The sequence below is a fragment of the Lagopus muta genome, chromosome 1 (genome assembly GCF_023343835.1).
Source record: "Lagopus muta isolate bLagMut1 chromosome 1, bLagMut1 primary, whole genome shotgun sequence".
Classification (NCBI taxonomy): Eukaryota; Metazoa; Chordata; class Aves; order Galliformes; family Phasianidae; genus Lagopus; species Lagopus muta.
The window spans coordinates 168,928,061-168,945,459 of NC_064433.1; positions in this window are offsets into that span (position 1 = coordinate 168,928,061).

Consider the following 17,399-nt stretch of genomic DNA (forward strand, 5'->3'; position numbering starts at 1 on the left):
CTTCAGTATTGAAAGAGGTCCAGCTGAGCCACGAAGTGGAGTGTTTGTGGGCCTCAAATATCAAGATTAATTTTTGAGAGTGCAGCTTGTGAGGTGGGAATGTGAAAGGTATTCTGCACAATCCAAGTCCAAGACTCAGGTAAATTTTAAGGAACAGTAGGATGAAGGATGAACACTAAGGATTATATGATTCTATTATTGATTCTATGAAATGCTGGGAAAAGAGATAACGGCAAGCTGAAAAAATGCACATGAGATCTTCAAAGCAACAAGGGAATGCATAGTGTTTTGTGACCTATGTTTTTTTTTGTCTGAAGTTATAGACCAAGTTGGTGTTTGTCCTGAGAGCCTTTTTAATGCAAAAGTTCTTAAGCAGTACAATATGCTGTGGCTATGATTACAGGTAGCTATATCCAAGCGATCACTTTTATGCAGGAATGATTAGTTTGACAAGCTCTGATTCACGCTGAAACCACTTGAAATACTGGGAGAAGAAACCGGTTGCTAACATGAGCAAAGACTTTGACATTTGTATCCACTGTCCCATAACTTGGTTCTTATCTGGGACAGTTTCTACAAGTCATTGGTGGTTTTACCACTTGTGAATAATGTGACCTCCCCAGACAAATTTTAGCCACTTAGTTTTTGTGTCAATAATTTGCAATTCAGATATCACATATGTGATTTTCTATATTCCATCTAATCTAATATATTTTGGACACCTGCTTAAAATAAAAGATTGCAGAGGCATCCTGAGCTACAAAAAGTAAACCAATATAGTTTTTAACTTTCCACCTATTCTATTATTTTAATACTTCCTGAAAATCTGTCCAGCATGTTATAACATTTCCTATTTACTAAATATGCTGCAAATGTATTTTGAGTGGTGGTGTGCAAAAATCAGTCAAATAAGTAATTAGAAGAAGTGATGGTTATTACCTATTTGTGTTCTCAGTGTCCCTAAGAATGCAATTTAAAGCCCAGCTATTCTTTTCCTTAGGCACTGTCTCTTCAATGTGAGGACGTGTGACCTCTGGTCACAAAATCAAAAGGCTGTTTCTGCAGCAGCGCTTGCGCAATTTGGCCTTGAGGTCCTCCTCAGTCTTATCACTGTCCATGTAAAGGTCGCTCATTCTGCTGGCCCAGCCTGCCATCACTGTTGCTACATGCATAATTTTGTTCTTTATTGGAGTGCTTTAAAAAACAAGCTGCATGGATCCCACTGACATCCCTGTCTTCATCATTATCCTCTCTTTCTCCCATCACCATCATGTAAATAATTTTCCAGTAGTAGTTGTATGTGTGTCCTAAGTCATTGTTAAAATAGTGCAGAACTTTTTGCCTGTCATCTTCCCCTGTAGGGACCTTTATTCAATGATCTGCATTCATCTTCTTTTTTGAATTCTTCAGATTTTCCCTCCTTTGTTCCTTTGCCTATTATCATTACTCTTTTCATATTACCATAAAATAATTCAGCATGGAAGAGATCTCTTGAGCTCATCAGATCTAACCACTACTCCAAACAGGCCCAGCTTTGAAGTTAGAGCCAGCTATTGTGTTTACTGCTCTTTAATGAGTATGTTGTGCTAAGTCAAATGCAATACGCTCTATATGCTTTTATGTGCTGAGTTACCTTCAACCAAACAATTCAATGAGAATATGAATCCTTAGACTTTCTTCCATGCCTACCTTTCTTTGTTTCTAGTGATCTGAGAGATCTTAGGCAAAATCTACTTTCCATCAGCTATTGAACTGACATTTATTGTATTTCCCGTTAACTGATTCTCATAGCAACGAATAAACAGGAAACAATTTGGTGGGAAAATCTGCATTCATTTAGACACAGGGAACTTTTTACTCTGCATCACCCTTTGTTTTTTTCTCTCCCTCTTCTCTGATATCTATGAGTTTTCTATTCTTTTCTCAGCATTTCCTTCCCCCCGTAACTCACAATTCCTTCATCTTTTGTATTTCATCTGTATTTTCTTTGGACTCATGAGGAGTAAGGTGATATCAGCTGACTTTTTGTTTGCAAATTGTAGTTATTACTGTGTGCCAGCTCTACGGCTGTAGGTGGATTATCTACATCCATGTAACACATAGGCAGCACTTCACTTTCTGTTTCTGAGAAGTGATGCTTAGTTTTTGGGGAAAGCTCATGTACTGTTATTTATATGACTGGAGCCCAAAGAAAGTCATCATAAAATAAAAACGGATGATAAGGCCAGAAATATGTGTGGAGGGAGGTTGTAGTGTTATGCCTGTGTAACAACTAAAGGCATGGTCATTCCTCTAGAAATGAGCTGTGCCGTCTAGTTTAAAATAATCTAGCGTGGTACTGCAGGATGGAATGAAAGGTGTTAAAAGAGAGAAGAGTGAATAATAATTTCATGGGACAATTGATCTGAAATCTTTGGCTATGACTGTGGTAATAAACTACAGAGCACTAGGGCTAGAGTGGTTGGCACAACACGGATCACATCACCTCAGATCATTTGTTTCCAGCCAGAAACATGCTGGCCTTGTCTGTTCTGCCTCCTGGGCACAGAACTACTTGAGTCCTACATTTCTGTCTTATTAAAAGGAAGGAGCAATATGATTTCCCTTGGTAGTTGATCTAGATGCTAGCTTCCTGTGATCCTCATAGTCTTTACCCCCAACTTTTTGCTGGAAATACCACACAATAGCCCTCTTTTTAATCACTCTTCAATTAGTGACAAATTTATGATCCAGCTGATTTGTGATCCAGCTTCTATCACCATCTGGTTCTTCAGAAAACTTCTCTCAGGAGGATGTTGTTTATGTAATGTGTATAGAGGACACGTTATTACCCTTGAATGTAGTAAGAAGATTAATTTATACACCTACACATAGATCCTGTACAAGATGTGTTTCTATGTGCCCTTTCCAGCTCTATTTCTAGTCTGTAATAAAGCACACATGCATTAGATAATACAGTCATGTTTTGTCTGAATCCTATCCGCATACCTCTTTTCTAGTGTGCAAATTTTGCTCTTTCTTAACGTCTTCTCTTGGGCTGTGCTTGATTCAGAGAATATAGAAGAGATTGAGTAGATTCTCATCAACTGTCTTTTTTGGAACTGAAACAACTTGCTTAACATGCTGTGGCTTTCCAGCAGCATTGGTTCAGGAGTATTCTGGTTCCAGCTTGTGCCTTTAAATTTGCCTCAGGGTTCAAGGTATACCTATAGCCTTTAGCAGATCTGTGGGTAGGACAAAAGCTGGTCATCTTGGTACACTGTGAAAGAAGGTGGTAGATTCTGGGTCTGGTAACAATCAGGAAGAAAAAAAAAAGAGTAATAGGCATCTGAAAGGAAGAAATGCATGTTGCTCAAAAGTGGTAGACTTTCTCCTCTTCGTTATACAGCAGAATTCCTATTAACACAGCAGAGTGCATTTATTACCTCCTAAAGCAAGAGAAGGCAAGTTCAGACTTGAATATATTTCATTTTACATAGGCCAGAGGCACAACATTACTGGAAGCTTTTTTAATGCTAGGTGTGTCACAAGGATGAGAAGCATGAGAAAGGGTGTGTTTTGGAAGGCTGAGTTGAGTAAGGGCCACTGGCCAGCTTCCTTTAACACCTAGAGTGCAGCTGGCTTGTTACATGGACTTGTGGCCAGCTCTGGATTCAAGCAAATACTAATATGTTATTTTTTCTCCTTTAGGCCCCTTTATGGCTTTAATTAAATAGTAGCTGCACTCACCATTTTGCTTTCTGGCACATGATTTGTGCCTGTTCAAATGCTTTCATTCATGTAGAAAAGCTGCAGTTCTGCCATACTGCACTTGTTAAGACATGGGCCCAAATTGTCTCAGGCAGGCAAAGGAAGTTACTGCAACCATGGAAGTCTTCAACCCAGGGATGGATTTTCCTCCAGAGAAAGACAGGGATGAAGAAACAGTGGTAAAAAGGGAATAAGCTGGCAAGAGTTTCTCTATCAGCTTCAAGAGCAAGAAACGATTCACCATCTGCTACAAAACCCTCCAGTCTCCATAAATCACATTATACCCCACAGAGCTACTAAAAACTCTTATTCAAAAAGCTGTATCACTTATAGAAGCAACACCGAGTTTCCATTTGAACAATCATTTAGAGATTGGCCACAGTGATTGCACCTTAAAGATTTAATTGGTACGGAGTCAGGCCACATCATTTACCTATCGATGTGCACAGTGCAGCTTTAAATTGTCATGAATTTCAGAAACTGGAACCCGGAGTGTATATGAGGTGAATGACCTAGAAGCAAACTCTGAATCTCATTAATTTCAGCTATGCAGTCTGGGACAATTTGTGGCCCACCCTACTTTCTGAAACTGCCAAAATCTAATATTTTTGACACTGATCCGTAAAGTTTGTAACTGATACTTTACATGAGGAACATGACAAGAATAGAACAGAAAGGTTTTAATTATATGGGATTATTCTTAACATGTACTAATTTTTCCATAACCTCAGACATGGGATTCAGCTTTTCTGATTTCAGTAATTTGCAGTCAGGTAATACTATGTCTGTGGGCAGGAGCGATAAATTTAGATCTGAAATGAATGACATGCATTGTAATGAGGTACAGACAAGGTAAGGGATCGTCAGTAATGAGTAATTTAGGTGGAGATGAACTGAAGGGCAATCCAGGAAATGAGGCAAAAACACTCTTTTTGAGGATAGAGATTCCAGTCACTTTAGGAAATGACAAATAGGCACTCTTTACTAGATAATGTGAAAAGTGGCTGGTAAGCCATTTTCAAAAGATGACTGTAAGCAACAAGGGAAAGTTTGCCAGATCTATGCTGAAGGAGGGCAGTGGCAAAACAAGGTACTTTGTAGATCTGCAAAGCACAGGTTGATGGAATTAAGGATGTTAAGGGGAGGAAAGGTAAGTAATAATTTCATAGGGTAGTTGGGCTGAAATCCTTGGCTATGCTAAAGAAGGGTCCTAGAAGCAGTTGATGGAAAGGTCCTGTGAATATGCTTCCAGATAGGACAAATAATTTAAAAGTTTTGCTAGATTTTCTCTAGGCCCAATAATAACATAGCCCCTTATGAATCAAATGACTGACTTTTCCAATAAATGGCCAAGTCAGTTTGGTTAATGAAATACCTGTCATGTTTTTGAGTGCTGGAGAAAGAGTGACCAAATCATTACAGGAGCTAGTAAAGAGGAAATCTTAAAAAAATTCAGTAATAGTTTTCAGATCATTTATTTTTTTTTCCCGCCTGTGTCTGGTATAATATTCAGTGTTCTCAATACCAGTGAATTTCTACTTTTTTAGCTGAGAAACTACATTGTCTCCTGCCAGGTGACTTTTCAAGTGGTATGGAGACAACCATTATGACTAAGATGGAGTTAAAAGGTCATGTTGAAAACAATCTTCAGAGAGGTAATAGAGTGACAACTCCTGGATCTGTAATGACTGTGATCTCAGTTGACTAACAAACCTGAAAACCTCACAGCCAACCTTTCTCTTCCTTCTGTGTCACAGTGTCATTAACTGACTTTCAGGACTGACACAGAAAGTGAAGAACTACCTATTACCAAAAGGTTTCCTTCCCTCTCTGAATGCTCATGCAAGGAGTACTCTAAGTGACTTTTGGGTGATTCATCAGTTATTACTGTTTGAGTCACGCATCCCACTGAGTGGGTGAGGCTATGAACTTCTTTGTCTTCTGATATGGTGATTTGCTGTGACAAAAAATTACCTTGTGGAATCCAGAGTTTTTACAAATACATGAGAGGACAGAACATGGCAGGAGGACTGAGAAAAAAAAAATCCATCGGGGACTGTCACGAGTTTTGAAAGGAAAAACAATGGCAAATCGACATGCGAAGTAAGCATCTCACATGATGGTTGTGTTTCAGCACTTGTTATGGGCCACCAGTTATAAAAGAAAGTTGGTGCCCATGTATATATAGGCATATCTGTAGTTATTGTAGACCTCCAACATCAAAATCAACAGAGCAGCCCAGAAAGGTGAGACTAGGGAATGAAAAGAATATTTTTTCTTAATGGAAATATTTTTCAAGTCCTTTCTATTCTTCCAACTGAAAACAAAACCAATCAACCAACCAAACAAAAAAGACCCAAAGTTGCAAAACTCGAGTGCATTTTTTGTGAAATGTGAACATAACGTTTACTTATTTTCACTGTCTAAGAATGGGAGTTTTTATTCCTGAGACTTGGCTCTCAGGCTTTTCCTGTTATTGACTGATTTATTTGCAAATTATTTGAAGTATGAAAACCACAAATACCAGCATTCATTGGAACTTTTGGATCAACACAAACGTTATATTAATAGTTAAAACGCAGAAATGCTCCTCTCCTTAGTTGTAGGCACTGCTGGACTGCATTTGCAGGTGTTGATTTTATTCTGGGTCACTGCAGTGCATGCTGTGGAAAGACAGAGACATGGAGATGCAGTTGTGCATTGCTGGGGCTGACTTGTGATTTGCCTGCAAAGCTAGGTGCCCCTGGGCAGACATGGTTGTGGTGGCAGCAGTGAGGAGTGGTACAAGTCCAAGAACCTCTGACTGAGAGCTTCTTATAGACAAGCATCACAAAAACAAGTTTTATTCCTAGAATAAGGGGTTCTGCTACCTTTTCTTATATTGGGCATTCAGGACTTTTTAAGATAGAAAATATGGGCCATGGGGTACTTCAGAGATGTAAAAGTGATATAGGGACAACAGGCATGGCAAAGGCAGGGAATAGTTACAATAGCCTACACTGTTCCAACTCTTGCCCTGTGCCATTAGACGTATGTCAAAAAAGAAGAAGGAGCTTGTTGAATAACTTCAAGAGTTCAAGAAATACTCAGAACAGTGCAGCAGCCAGAGAAATGAGGCACATATCTTAAGCCTTTGTAAAACATACTGAAAAAATAGCAGATAGGCTTTGCTATGTAGGTTGTCCTCCATGCTGCAACTTGATTACCTCAGGGCTGACCCTACAAAAACTATCTTCCACTGATTAGGAAATACTCTTTGTATAAATGTCAACAAGAGCAACATCATTTTACACATTACCACTGTCTACTAAAATGTGCTGCAGAAGCTTCAGAGCTGGAAAATTATGCCTTACATCAATTTGCTCTGTGCTCACTGATTGATAATGGGGAAAAAAGCCCCACAAATTGCAGTGAATATCTTGAGCAATGGGCAAATAGTATCCTTCAACTGAAGTTGTTAGCTGGGAGAGAAGCAAGATTTTCCATGCATGTGTGGCCATTCTTTTTTTTGGGGGGTGGAGGTAGGGAATTGAAGAGGAAAATGCTGTTTATTTGCTAAAGCAAGCATTTATTTCAACTTACCAGCCATGTCTGTAGCTCCATAGAAATTCTGACATCCACAGGATACAGCATTTTTCAGTTAAATAAACCTTCTAGCACTGAAGTTCCAGCAATTTCTCTAAACTTTGAGAGAGCAACAAGATGTGTAGGTTTGTTTATGTTTGTTTGTAACTATTTTGATGGTTTCTAAGTGGTAATAATTTGAAATATTGCTTTTCTCCATATAATTTGCTTGTAGTATAACAGCTAAATATATCCTTTCTCTCAAACATACAAGGAAGGCCACCACTGTAAAATATGTCAGCTTATGGAAGAATTCTATGATGATTTTCCTGCCTCGCAGAGCACTTTGCATGCAGTCTGTGTTTCATCCTTTTTATGAGAGGCCAGGTGTGTAGGGAGAGGTAATAGCTTGTACTGACGTATTCATGTGCTTGGGAAAATGACACATTTCTAGGCACACATCCTTGACTTTCAGTGTGACTAATGAGTAATAGATGCAATACCAAAAGAAATGAGTGACCAGCCACTGAAGGTTGGAAGCAAGGAATTTTCAATCAAACTTTTTTCTTTTACTCTAGAAATTTACTGTAATTACCTATTTGGGGGGATACTGCATGTACAGAGCCAAAAGTTGATTAATAGTAATTTTAGAGCAAACAGGGCCAAGAAAGGCCAGTGTGCTCCACCACTAAAAATACACTTTTGTCGAGGGACGTGACATCTGTGAATTTACAACTCAGTAATTATTTGTGAATAGTGATTAGCTGTCCTCATATAATTAACTTGTGAGGCTTCACCAGAGGCTGGTTATCTGTAAAGGCAATAATCAGCGCTGATTTTCAAACCAGGAATACCAATCCAGAAACATGTCTAAACCCAGGAGATCACTGGAAACAGCTGGCTAGTTTCTTTAGGACATAGAACTAGAACCATGCAGTAAGCAAGGCTATTTTAAATAGCCTTCACAAATCTGCAAACACTTATCTTTGTGTCAAGGAAAGCCCTCAAATTCAGTTTTGCTGTGCCCAGTGGTTTATCTCATGCTTTGCATATACCCATCTCTCTGAGGGTTACCACTGTATAAACAGTGAGTAACACATGAGGTAGAAATGAAAGCTAGGGTGGATTATTCTTCAGTCATCTAGTCTGAACACCATAAGCTGGGGCACATGGGGCACATGATTTCACTAATATTTCCTATACTACACTCAAATTTTACTGTAAAAGCAGATTTCTCAGTCTGGGATTTTCATGTGATGAAGAACCTACCGTGTCCTTCATTATGTTTATTCCAAACCCTCGTGTCTCCTGAGGGAGATATGTATAATGGAATCTACTGAAGGCTTCTTTTGGTTAAATTAAATTAACGTAAAAATGCATAGTTGCTTGGGTTCAGATATATCTTCTGCTACATAAACATGAGAAGCATCCAGTTGAAGATAGGTTTCTACAGTCCACTTGGAGTCAATGGGGAAATATGATTCATTCAGATTGCTCATCCAGTTCATTTTAGACACTTCTTTCAGGATGAGATGAATCATTCTTTGGAAACACCTTTCTGCCTCCATGGGCTACCTTTCTCTTTTGGACTGGGTACCTAGGTTTTCGGTGGCTGAAATTAGGTGAGATGACTCTTACCATTGTTGTTATACAAAATATTAACTCTCTCTCTCCTTTTATGATCCTTTTTGAAATAAGTGCACCAAAGCTGCACAGAATTTGTAATAATTGTCTCTATTACTAGAAAAATATCCTAGTGTTGCTTCTCTACCTCATGATTCTCCTTAGCTTATATATCCAAAGATAGAAGTAGATCCCTTTGGTACCACAGTTTGCTAAAAGTTCACATTCATTTAAATTTTGCCCAAGATTCTCATGTCCGTGTCCTTAATCTCAGAAAATGATAATTGTTAAATATTCTCAACTTTTACTGAGGGTAAAAACATGCAAAAATTAAAAAAAGCTACGTGTTAGGAATGGAACAGAGCTTGTGGCTCTTTAAAGACACCTTTCTGAAAGCACAAGGTCTCTCCATCCCCCAGCATAAAAAATCAAGCAAAGGAAGCAGGATACTGGAATGGCTGAGCAAGGATCTGCTGGTCAGGTTGAGGGAAAAGAAGGAAAAGTGCAGGCACTGGAAGAAGGAATGGGTGTCCTGGGAAGAATACAGGGATACTGTCCAGATGTGCAGGGGTAGGATCAGGAAAGCCTAAGTGCACATGGGATTAATTTGGTGAGGGATGTGAAAAACAACAAGAAGGGTTTTTTTAGATACATTGGACAGAAGAGACAAAGGAGAGTGTACCCTGTCTGATAAATTGAAAGGAAGAGCTGGCCTCCTCAGACATGGAGAAGGTCGAGATACTCAATGAAATATTTGCTTCAGTCTTCAATGCAAGATTCCCATTCCTTTTGTATCCCTGAGCAAATTCCTCCTGCTGTAAGAGCAGAGCAGGTCTGAGACTGCCTCATGAAACTGAATGTGTACAAGTCTGTGGGGCTGGATGATATGCATTCCAGGGTTCTGAAGGAACTGGATGATGTAGTTGCCAAGCCACTCTCCATCATATTTGAAAAATTGTTGCTGTCAGGTGAAGTTCCCAGTGAGCAGAAAAGGGGAAGCATTGCTCCCATTTTTAAGAAAGGGAGAAAATAAGATCTTGGGGACTACAGGCTGGTGAGCCTCACCTCGCCTGGGAATATCACGGAGCACTTCCTCCTGGAAGAGATGTTAAGACACATGCGAGACAAGGAGGTGATCTGAGACAGCCAACATGGCTTCAGCAAGGGCAGACTGTGCCTCACCAATCTGGTGGACAAAGGAAGGGCAACTGTTGTCATCTACTTGGACTTCTGCAAGGCCTTTAACATGGTCCTGCATAACATTCTTATCTCTAAGTTGAAGGTATATGGGTTCAAAGGGTGGATAAATAATTGTTGGATGATCATAGCCAGAGGGTTATTGTCAGTGGCTCTCCGTCCAGGTAGAGGCTAGTGATGAGTGGTGTCTGCCAGGGTTCTGTCTTGGAACTGAGTCTTCAACATCTTTATCAATTACATAGATGATGAGATTGAGTGCACACTCAGAAACTTTGCGGATAAGACCAAGCTGAGTGGTGCAGTTGACACCATAGAAATGAGGGATGTCATTCAAAGGGACCTGAAAAGGGCTTGAAAAGTCAGCACACAAGAACCTAACGAGGTTTAACAAGACAAAGTACAAGGTATTGCACTTGTGTTGGGGCAATCTGTATACAGGCTGGGAGAAGAATTCCTTGAGAGTATCTCTTCTGAGAAAGTCTTAGGGGTGCTGGTAGATGAAAGACTTACCATGAGCCAGCAGTGTGTGTTTGCAGCCTGAAAGGCCAACAGTATCCTGAACTGCATCAAAAGAGGGGCAGCCAGCAGGGAGAGGCAGGGGATTGTCCCTCTTCATTCTGGCCTTGTAAGGCTCCATCTGGAGTACTGTATCCAGGCTGGAGCTCCCAATACAGGAAGAATGTGGAATACAGGAAGAATGTGGAAGTGGAGGAGAGCCACAAAGAGGACTGAAGGACTTCTCTTATGAAGAAACGCTGAGGGAACAGGACTTGTTAAGCCTGGAGAAGACTCCGGGGAGACCTCACTGCATCCTTCTGTTATTTGAAGGGAATTTATAAGCAGGAGGGGGACTCACTTTTTATGCGGTTTAATAGTGATAGGACAAGGGTGAATGGCTTTAAACTAAAATAAAGGAAATTTAGGTTAGATGTTAGGAATAAATTCTTTATTCAGAAGGCGGTGAGGCCCTGGCACAGCTGCCCAGAGAAGCTGTGGGTGCCCCATCCCTGGAGGCACTCAAGGCCAGGCTGGATGGGGCCCTGGGCAGCCTGAGCTGCTGGGCGGCACTGCCTATGGCACGGGGTTGGGACTGGATGGGCTTCAAGGTCCCTTACAACACAAGACATTCTATGATTCTGTGTTTCATGAAGGAGAAACATGGATTGAAGGAAAAAGTGTTGTCTTCAAATAAAAAGAAACAACACCTACATTTACTTTTACCTTCCGTATATCACACATTTTATCAGCTTCTTTATCTAGTCTAATATATGCCAACTCTCAACCGTGGGTTAGAATATGCTTTAGAAATATATCCACTTTAGGATATAGTGCTCTCTGTAACAAGGAGCGTGTGAGGAACAGAAATTTTCCTGCTCACACTTTCTGGGCCTAATGACTTGGAGTAGCATCAGAAGTGGGACTCATCTGCACAGTTGTTTTTAGCATGTTATCTATTCCCATGGGAAAAACCTTGAGATTTTTTTTGTTTTGGTTGTAGTCTAGTGCAAACCAACCAGTAAGAGATAGCAGAGGCCTGAATGCTCAGGCTGATACAGCAGGGCTTAGGAGAAAGAGTCAAAAGCAGTGGGTAATTTAAAGAAAAGTAAGGAGTAAATAAAAAGTGGATATTCTTTGGTCTAACTAATAGAACACCAGAAGAAAATAATTAAAACCTGTTCTGAGCAAATTTAACATCTGGACTTCCGTGTTTATCTGACATTTATGTCACTTGAAATCATTTCTTTTCCTAGTTGGATAAGATTCATAGCACGAGAATGAGTACTGAATAGTTGTAATTCCTCTGAACAGGAAGATAAGTCTCTTGTTTATTATAAATACTGATATTCAGTTAGTCCCCAAATATGTATGTGAAACTAAAAGCTGACTTCAACTGTGATTTGAACATACATCTAAATATTCTTTGCAATAACACGACTGCATATGATATCTGTTGGTACAACCATTTTTATCGTGAAGCCAATGTTGTCTACAGCTTAATCACTTAGAGATAGAAAGCCCTTATTCTGGCCTGATTACATATGTTTTATCATTGAAAAAATAGTTCTGATTGTGAAGTCCTAATCCCAGATTCATAGAAAACTGAAAACTCCTTGGCATTTTCTGCAAATGTCTGAGTCTGGGAGCTGCATTAGGGACACTTGCCTTTGAAAAGCCTACATTTCAGCCTGATCTCTTTCCTCTCTTCCTCAGAGGAAAGAGTTTGCATGTTTCCAACTGGTCATTTCACCATCAGCCTTGTAGACCTTTGATGCAATCAGACATGAGCACTGCACTTAGACTCTCTGATAGAGAGAGGAAGCCGGAGAAGGTGGAAATTAAATGGCAGGTCTCTGCCTACCAGAATTTTTTCTTTGGGAAAGGGGAGTGGATGACACACCTCTGTTTAGTACTGAGGTTGTGCTTTCTAGCCCTTCTGAGCCATTAAATTAGCTTTTGCATGCGCATTTTTGCTAGCCCCAGGAAGAACAGAGCCTGTGTTTTAGATTGAGAACACTGGGCTCTTTCTTCCACATCTGTTTTTTCTACTGTCAGATGTTAGCTCTTGCAGCTGAAGTCACCTGGTTAATCATTCCTGCCTAGCCAAACGCTCCTAGGCCTGCTTGACTTCGGATGCAGAACATATAGAAGAGAAATTGACTGAAATAACTGTAGTGCATATTAGAAAAGTGATCAAGGTAAGAACTGCTGTTTCTAATGATCTATTGCTGTGTTTGGCTTTTCAATTAGTTGTTTTTCCTTGGATAGAATTCTCAAGAACTGTACCCATATCCTGTCATTTGATTTCTTGCAGTTGATGCATGATAGGCCACTGAGGCTTATGGGTCAACATTTGTAGCCTGATGCTGGACAGACCAGAGAATACCAGCTCTGATTTTTCAAATGGTTGGATTGCTGAAACTTGGATAAAGCCCTTCCATCTTCCACTCCTCTCACTCTCCTGTCCCTCTACTTAAAGAAAGATATCTTCGGAGGCATGCCCTAACCCAAAGGAATTTTTTACATGACAGAGATCTGGTCAAGAGAAGTAAGAACTCAACTGACTGGAAGATTGGGTATTTTCCAGTTATGAACTCATTCTGCCCAGATAAAATCATATTGCAAAACCACTTGCAGCTGCTTTCTGAGGTTGGTCATTCTTGGAGTGTGTCTGCAAGTAGCCTTTTCCGTAGGTTACTCAGCCCTAATTAGCAATTCCTGTTAAGAATGGACATATACAACATTAACACTCTTGAAATTTATGTCCAAGCGTGAACTCCCAGCACATTTGTTGAGGCATTTTATAAAGCCTTACCACACACCCAGAGCTGCTTCTTGCTCTCCCTAGCTCCCTTGATGAGCCTGCCACAGCATCCTTGCTGAGACCCTTCATTTCTTGGTTAAGTCAGCCACAGCCACAGAAGGCTCATGGGTATGTAATATGGAAATACTGTGTTTTTAAATGGCACCGTTGCTTCATTCTTCCTGCAGCTGCTGCTTAAAGTCAGGCTCCAGGCAAAGTGATTAAAATCTTTTCCTGAGCCTGTGTGTAAAAAAACATAGTCAGAACAGCGTGTGGGATTTGTGTTGGCTGCAGTTAGCAGTCAGTGAGTGTAAAGGACCTGAGCATCTGGGTGTCAGGTCCATGCACTGTGCTTCTCGTGCAAAAGTAGTCTTTACTGGTGATGCTTTGTCTATTGTGTTGTCTTAGAACATCCTTCCAAGAAGGAAGTAATGGAAGACAGAAGGTGCCCAGAGCAGATTGCAGCATATGCAAATTTAAAATCTGGCATTAATGAGAATTTGTGTGAATTAGTCCCCACAGTGGGGGATATTGACCCTTCCACGTTGTGCCCTAGAACCCAACTACGAAGGACACAGCCCAGAACACTTATACAGGGCTGAGTTGGGCTTTCACTCCCGCCCTGTGACCTCCTGCACCTATCACAGCTGCTTGGGGACATCTTGATCTGCCACACACCCCATGGAGAAAGACCACCCAGAGCAAGCACCTGGGAAAATATCCAGGCCGATTACTCACAGCCCAATTTAATAACAAAACATACTCTACTACCAAGCAATCTCCTGTGCCACACCAGCATCTTCTTCAACTCCTCTACTTAGCACAAGTCAGTAGAAATGTTCTTGATCTTTTTGCTCAGAAGTTTCCATATCTAATGGCACATTCCCCAGCAGCAGCCATGGGCTGTGCTGTCCCTCCCCAAATGTCAATCAATCATGCCACCTTGCACACAATAAAGAAAAGGAGCATGGATAATCTAAATTAAATGTCAGCATAGGTAACCAAAGAATCAGCCTGCCATTAAGTTATGTTTTACCTTGCCCAGATTTGCAGGGAGTATGGAATGTATTTTGTGTCTGAATAGATCACCTTGTCATTCCTCTTATGTTCCACTGAGATAAATAGGCTCTTATAAGACAAAATTTGTCTTGTGCTAATGAATGTCTGATGTTTTGCATACTGTCCTCTACCGACTATAAAGAAAGCCTGTTTTGATTTAGATGTCTGCATTGGGCTGAGTGAGTTCTGTTTTGTAGGTTAGTGATTTTCTTTTCAAATGTTGCTGAGATACTTTGACTGTGTAAGCTGTGCTAAACACTTAAATCTTCCAGCTGTGATTTGGAGTAGTTTTGTGAATTCACTGTCTTTTTCAGAGAAACTCATACCAGACCATTACAATCAGTCCTAGCTAATACCTTCACATTTCTGAGCTGAAGGTTTATTTTTGTTCTGTGAAAGAGGTGAAGGGCTACAGTACAGAGACACTTGTAGGGCCTGTGGGACTGTGGCATTATACAACTCATAAATAGTGGTCAGCTGGCAACATAAATAGCTCTCTAAATCTAAGTCTTGCTAACGAGTGCAAAAATCAATTAACTCCTGGAGAAAGGAGGAATCACAGAATTGTAGAATGACTCGTCTGAAGGGACCTTAGAGCCCCTCTGCCATGGGCTTTTCTTTTTTTTTTTTAACCCACAGGCTGCCCAAGGTCCCATCCAACCTGGCTTCGAGCACCTCCAGGGATGGAGTACCCACAGCTTCTCTGGGCAGCTGTGCGAGGGCCTCACCACTGACATAGTGAAAATGTTCTTCCTCACATCTAATCTAAATATCTAATCATGCTAGGCAATGCTACTAGTTGGAAGGAACTGAAATTCATAGCAACCTAATTATGCTGAGCAGATGTCAGCGATCTCTAGAGTGCCAACAGAGACTAACCAAGAAGTGACTCACGCCATTCCCATTCCCTTCTGCAACCTGGATGGGATGTTATGCATCTGAAGGGAGTTTGGTGTGGATGGAGACTTAACTTTTGTTCCTGGAGATATGTTAACAGAGAGATGAGCTGGAACTGAATCCAGCAGGGCAGAGGAAGTCAGCAGTTACAGACATCTAAAGAGAAGATGGTGGAATAGAAAACTATTGGGTTGTGACCAGACAGAGGAATTCTTTAACATCACCTCATCATAAATCAAGGATCAAATATTTCTGTAAAAATGAGGGGGAAAAGAGCTAATTTGGTAAAAGCTATCTGGAAAATCAAGGATACTATTAGGACAGGCCACTAGGTCTGCCAAGGAGATAGATAAAGACATGGAAACTTACATAAGGGAGGAATATGAAAATAGACTTGTAGCTGTGAATATTTGGGAATATTTGGGATGATATACAGTCGGACAACATTCACTCAGTAGTGAGAAGTAAGGTTGAAGTTGCAGATAAAATCAGTACAATGCTAGATATTCAGTAGCTAATACAATAGAAGAATTTGAGCAGAGATCTAGATGGGAAGGAGAACGCAGGAGCTCTGGAGTATCCAAATTGAATTATTAGCATTTAATTCCCAAGGAAGATATATTCTTGATATTTCTTGAACACCAGGCTTGCACAAAGGTTTTGGAAACTTTGTGAACTGCAGATGGGATACATGGCAAGCTGCTGTGGACACATACAACAAATCCATCTGAAAGCATTTTGTAGTAGATTCTGCAATTTATGCTGTTGTTGAATAGCTGTGCCCATAAGTTGCCTTTCCTCCAGTCTGTCAAATACATGACATCCATTCAAAGGATGTGGATAATTGCTTATGGATTTGCTGAGCTGAAGCCAGACTTAATAGCGTTATTTCTGAGAAAAGTTACTCACAATCCTCCTCTTAGGCTGCTTATGACTTGGGTAATTTGGCGGTACAGGAAGCGGGACTTCTCGTGTGTTGCATCTGGGGCACTTCTGGAGGTTTTTGACCAAGACTGAGAGGTTTTGTATATGAAGAGGGTGTCATCTGGGGACGTGCTGTGTATATGTGTGCAAATGCGTGTTTCTGTGTTCACAGGCACGTGTACACAAGCCGTCTTATGTAATTCTTCCCAGAACTCCACCGCTCATCTGCTTCGTGCAGACATGACCACACAGAGGCCTTTTATTGTGCTTTATAAATATGTGCTCTTGTTGTCTTATCCCCATTGGTTCTGTTTCCAAGAACAGGATGGATAACAAACCCTCTATTCTCTACTTCTTCTTTTTTTAATTCTTGGATCTCTTGTGGTTACTGTCCCCCTCCAGTTTTCCAAAGAATCTAAAACATTTTTGTGGTTCTCCTATAATGATACCATGTCTAAAGCTGAGTGCCTAGAAGACCACAAGATGTAATATACAAACAAAGGGATCATTTGCTGTAACGATCACAAAAACTTTAATGATATTTAACTAAATTAAAGCCACTTTTCCCCAAACTGATGTCCTATATTAGCAACTCCTTCAGCTGCAATATCTTCAATATGACCAAACTAAGCACCAGCTTTATGCTACCCTGTTTTTTCTTTTTTTTTTTTTTCTTTTTTCCATAGTTGACACTGTTAATGACAACCTACCCATGACCTTCATGTTTTTTGGTGTGTCCACAACAATTTAATGGACAGTGAGACAATTTCTTTTGTTCCAAAAGCTTGAATGCTTCCTATGCTTGAATAAAACATAATGACATTGGGAGCTTCCGTTAGTTGACTACTCTTTACTGTTGTTTTATGTCCTCCCTCACTGAAGAAATACTAATATAAACCTACAAGCACCCTTTCTTCCTCATAGTTGCAATAAGTGTGGGAAAATCAATAGATGGTCACATGCAACTTAGGAGAGACAGAAAGGTTGGCTAAGGGGACAGTGAGAAAGAGACAGACAAGGGACAGTCCTGTCTACCTCTTAGAGTCAGGGCCAGGGGTATGTTTTAGATAGGGAAGCTGCCACA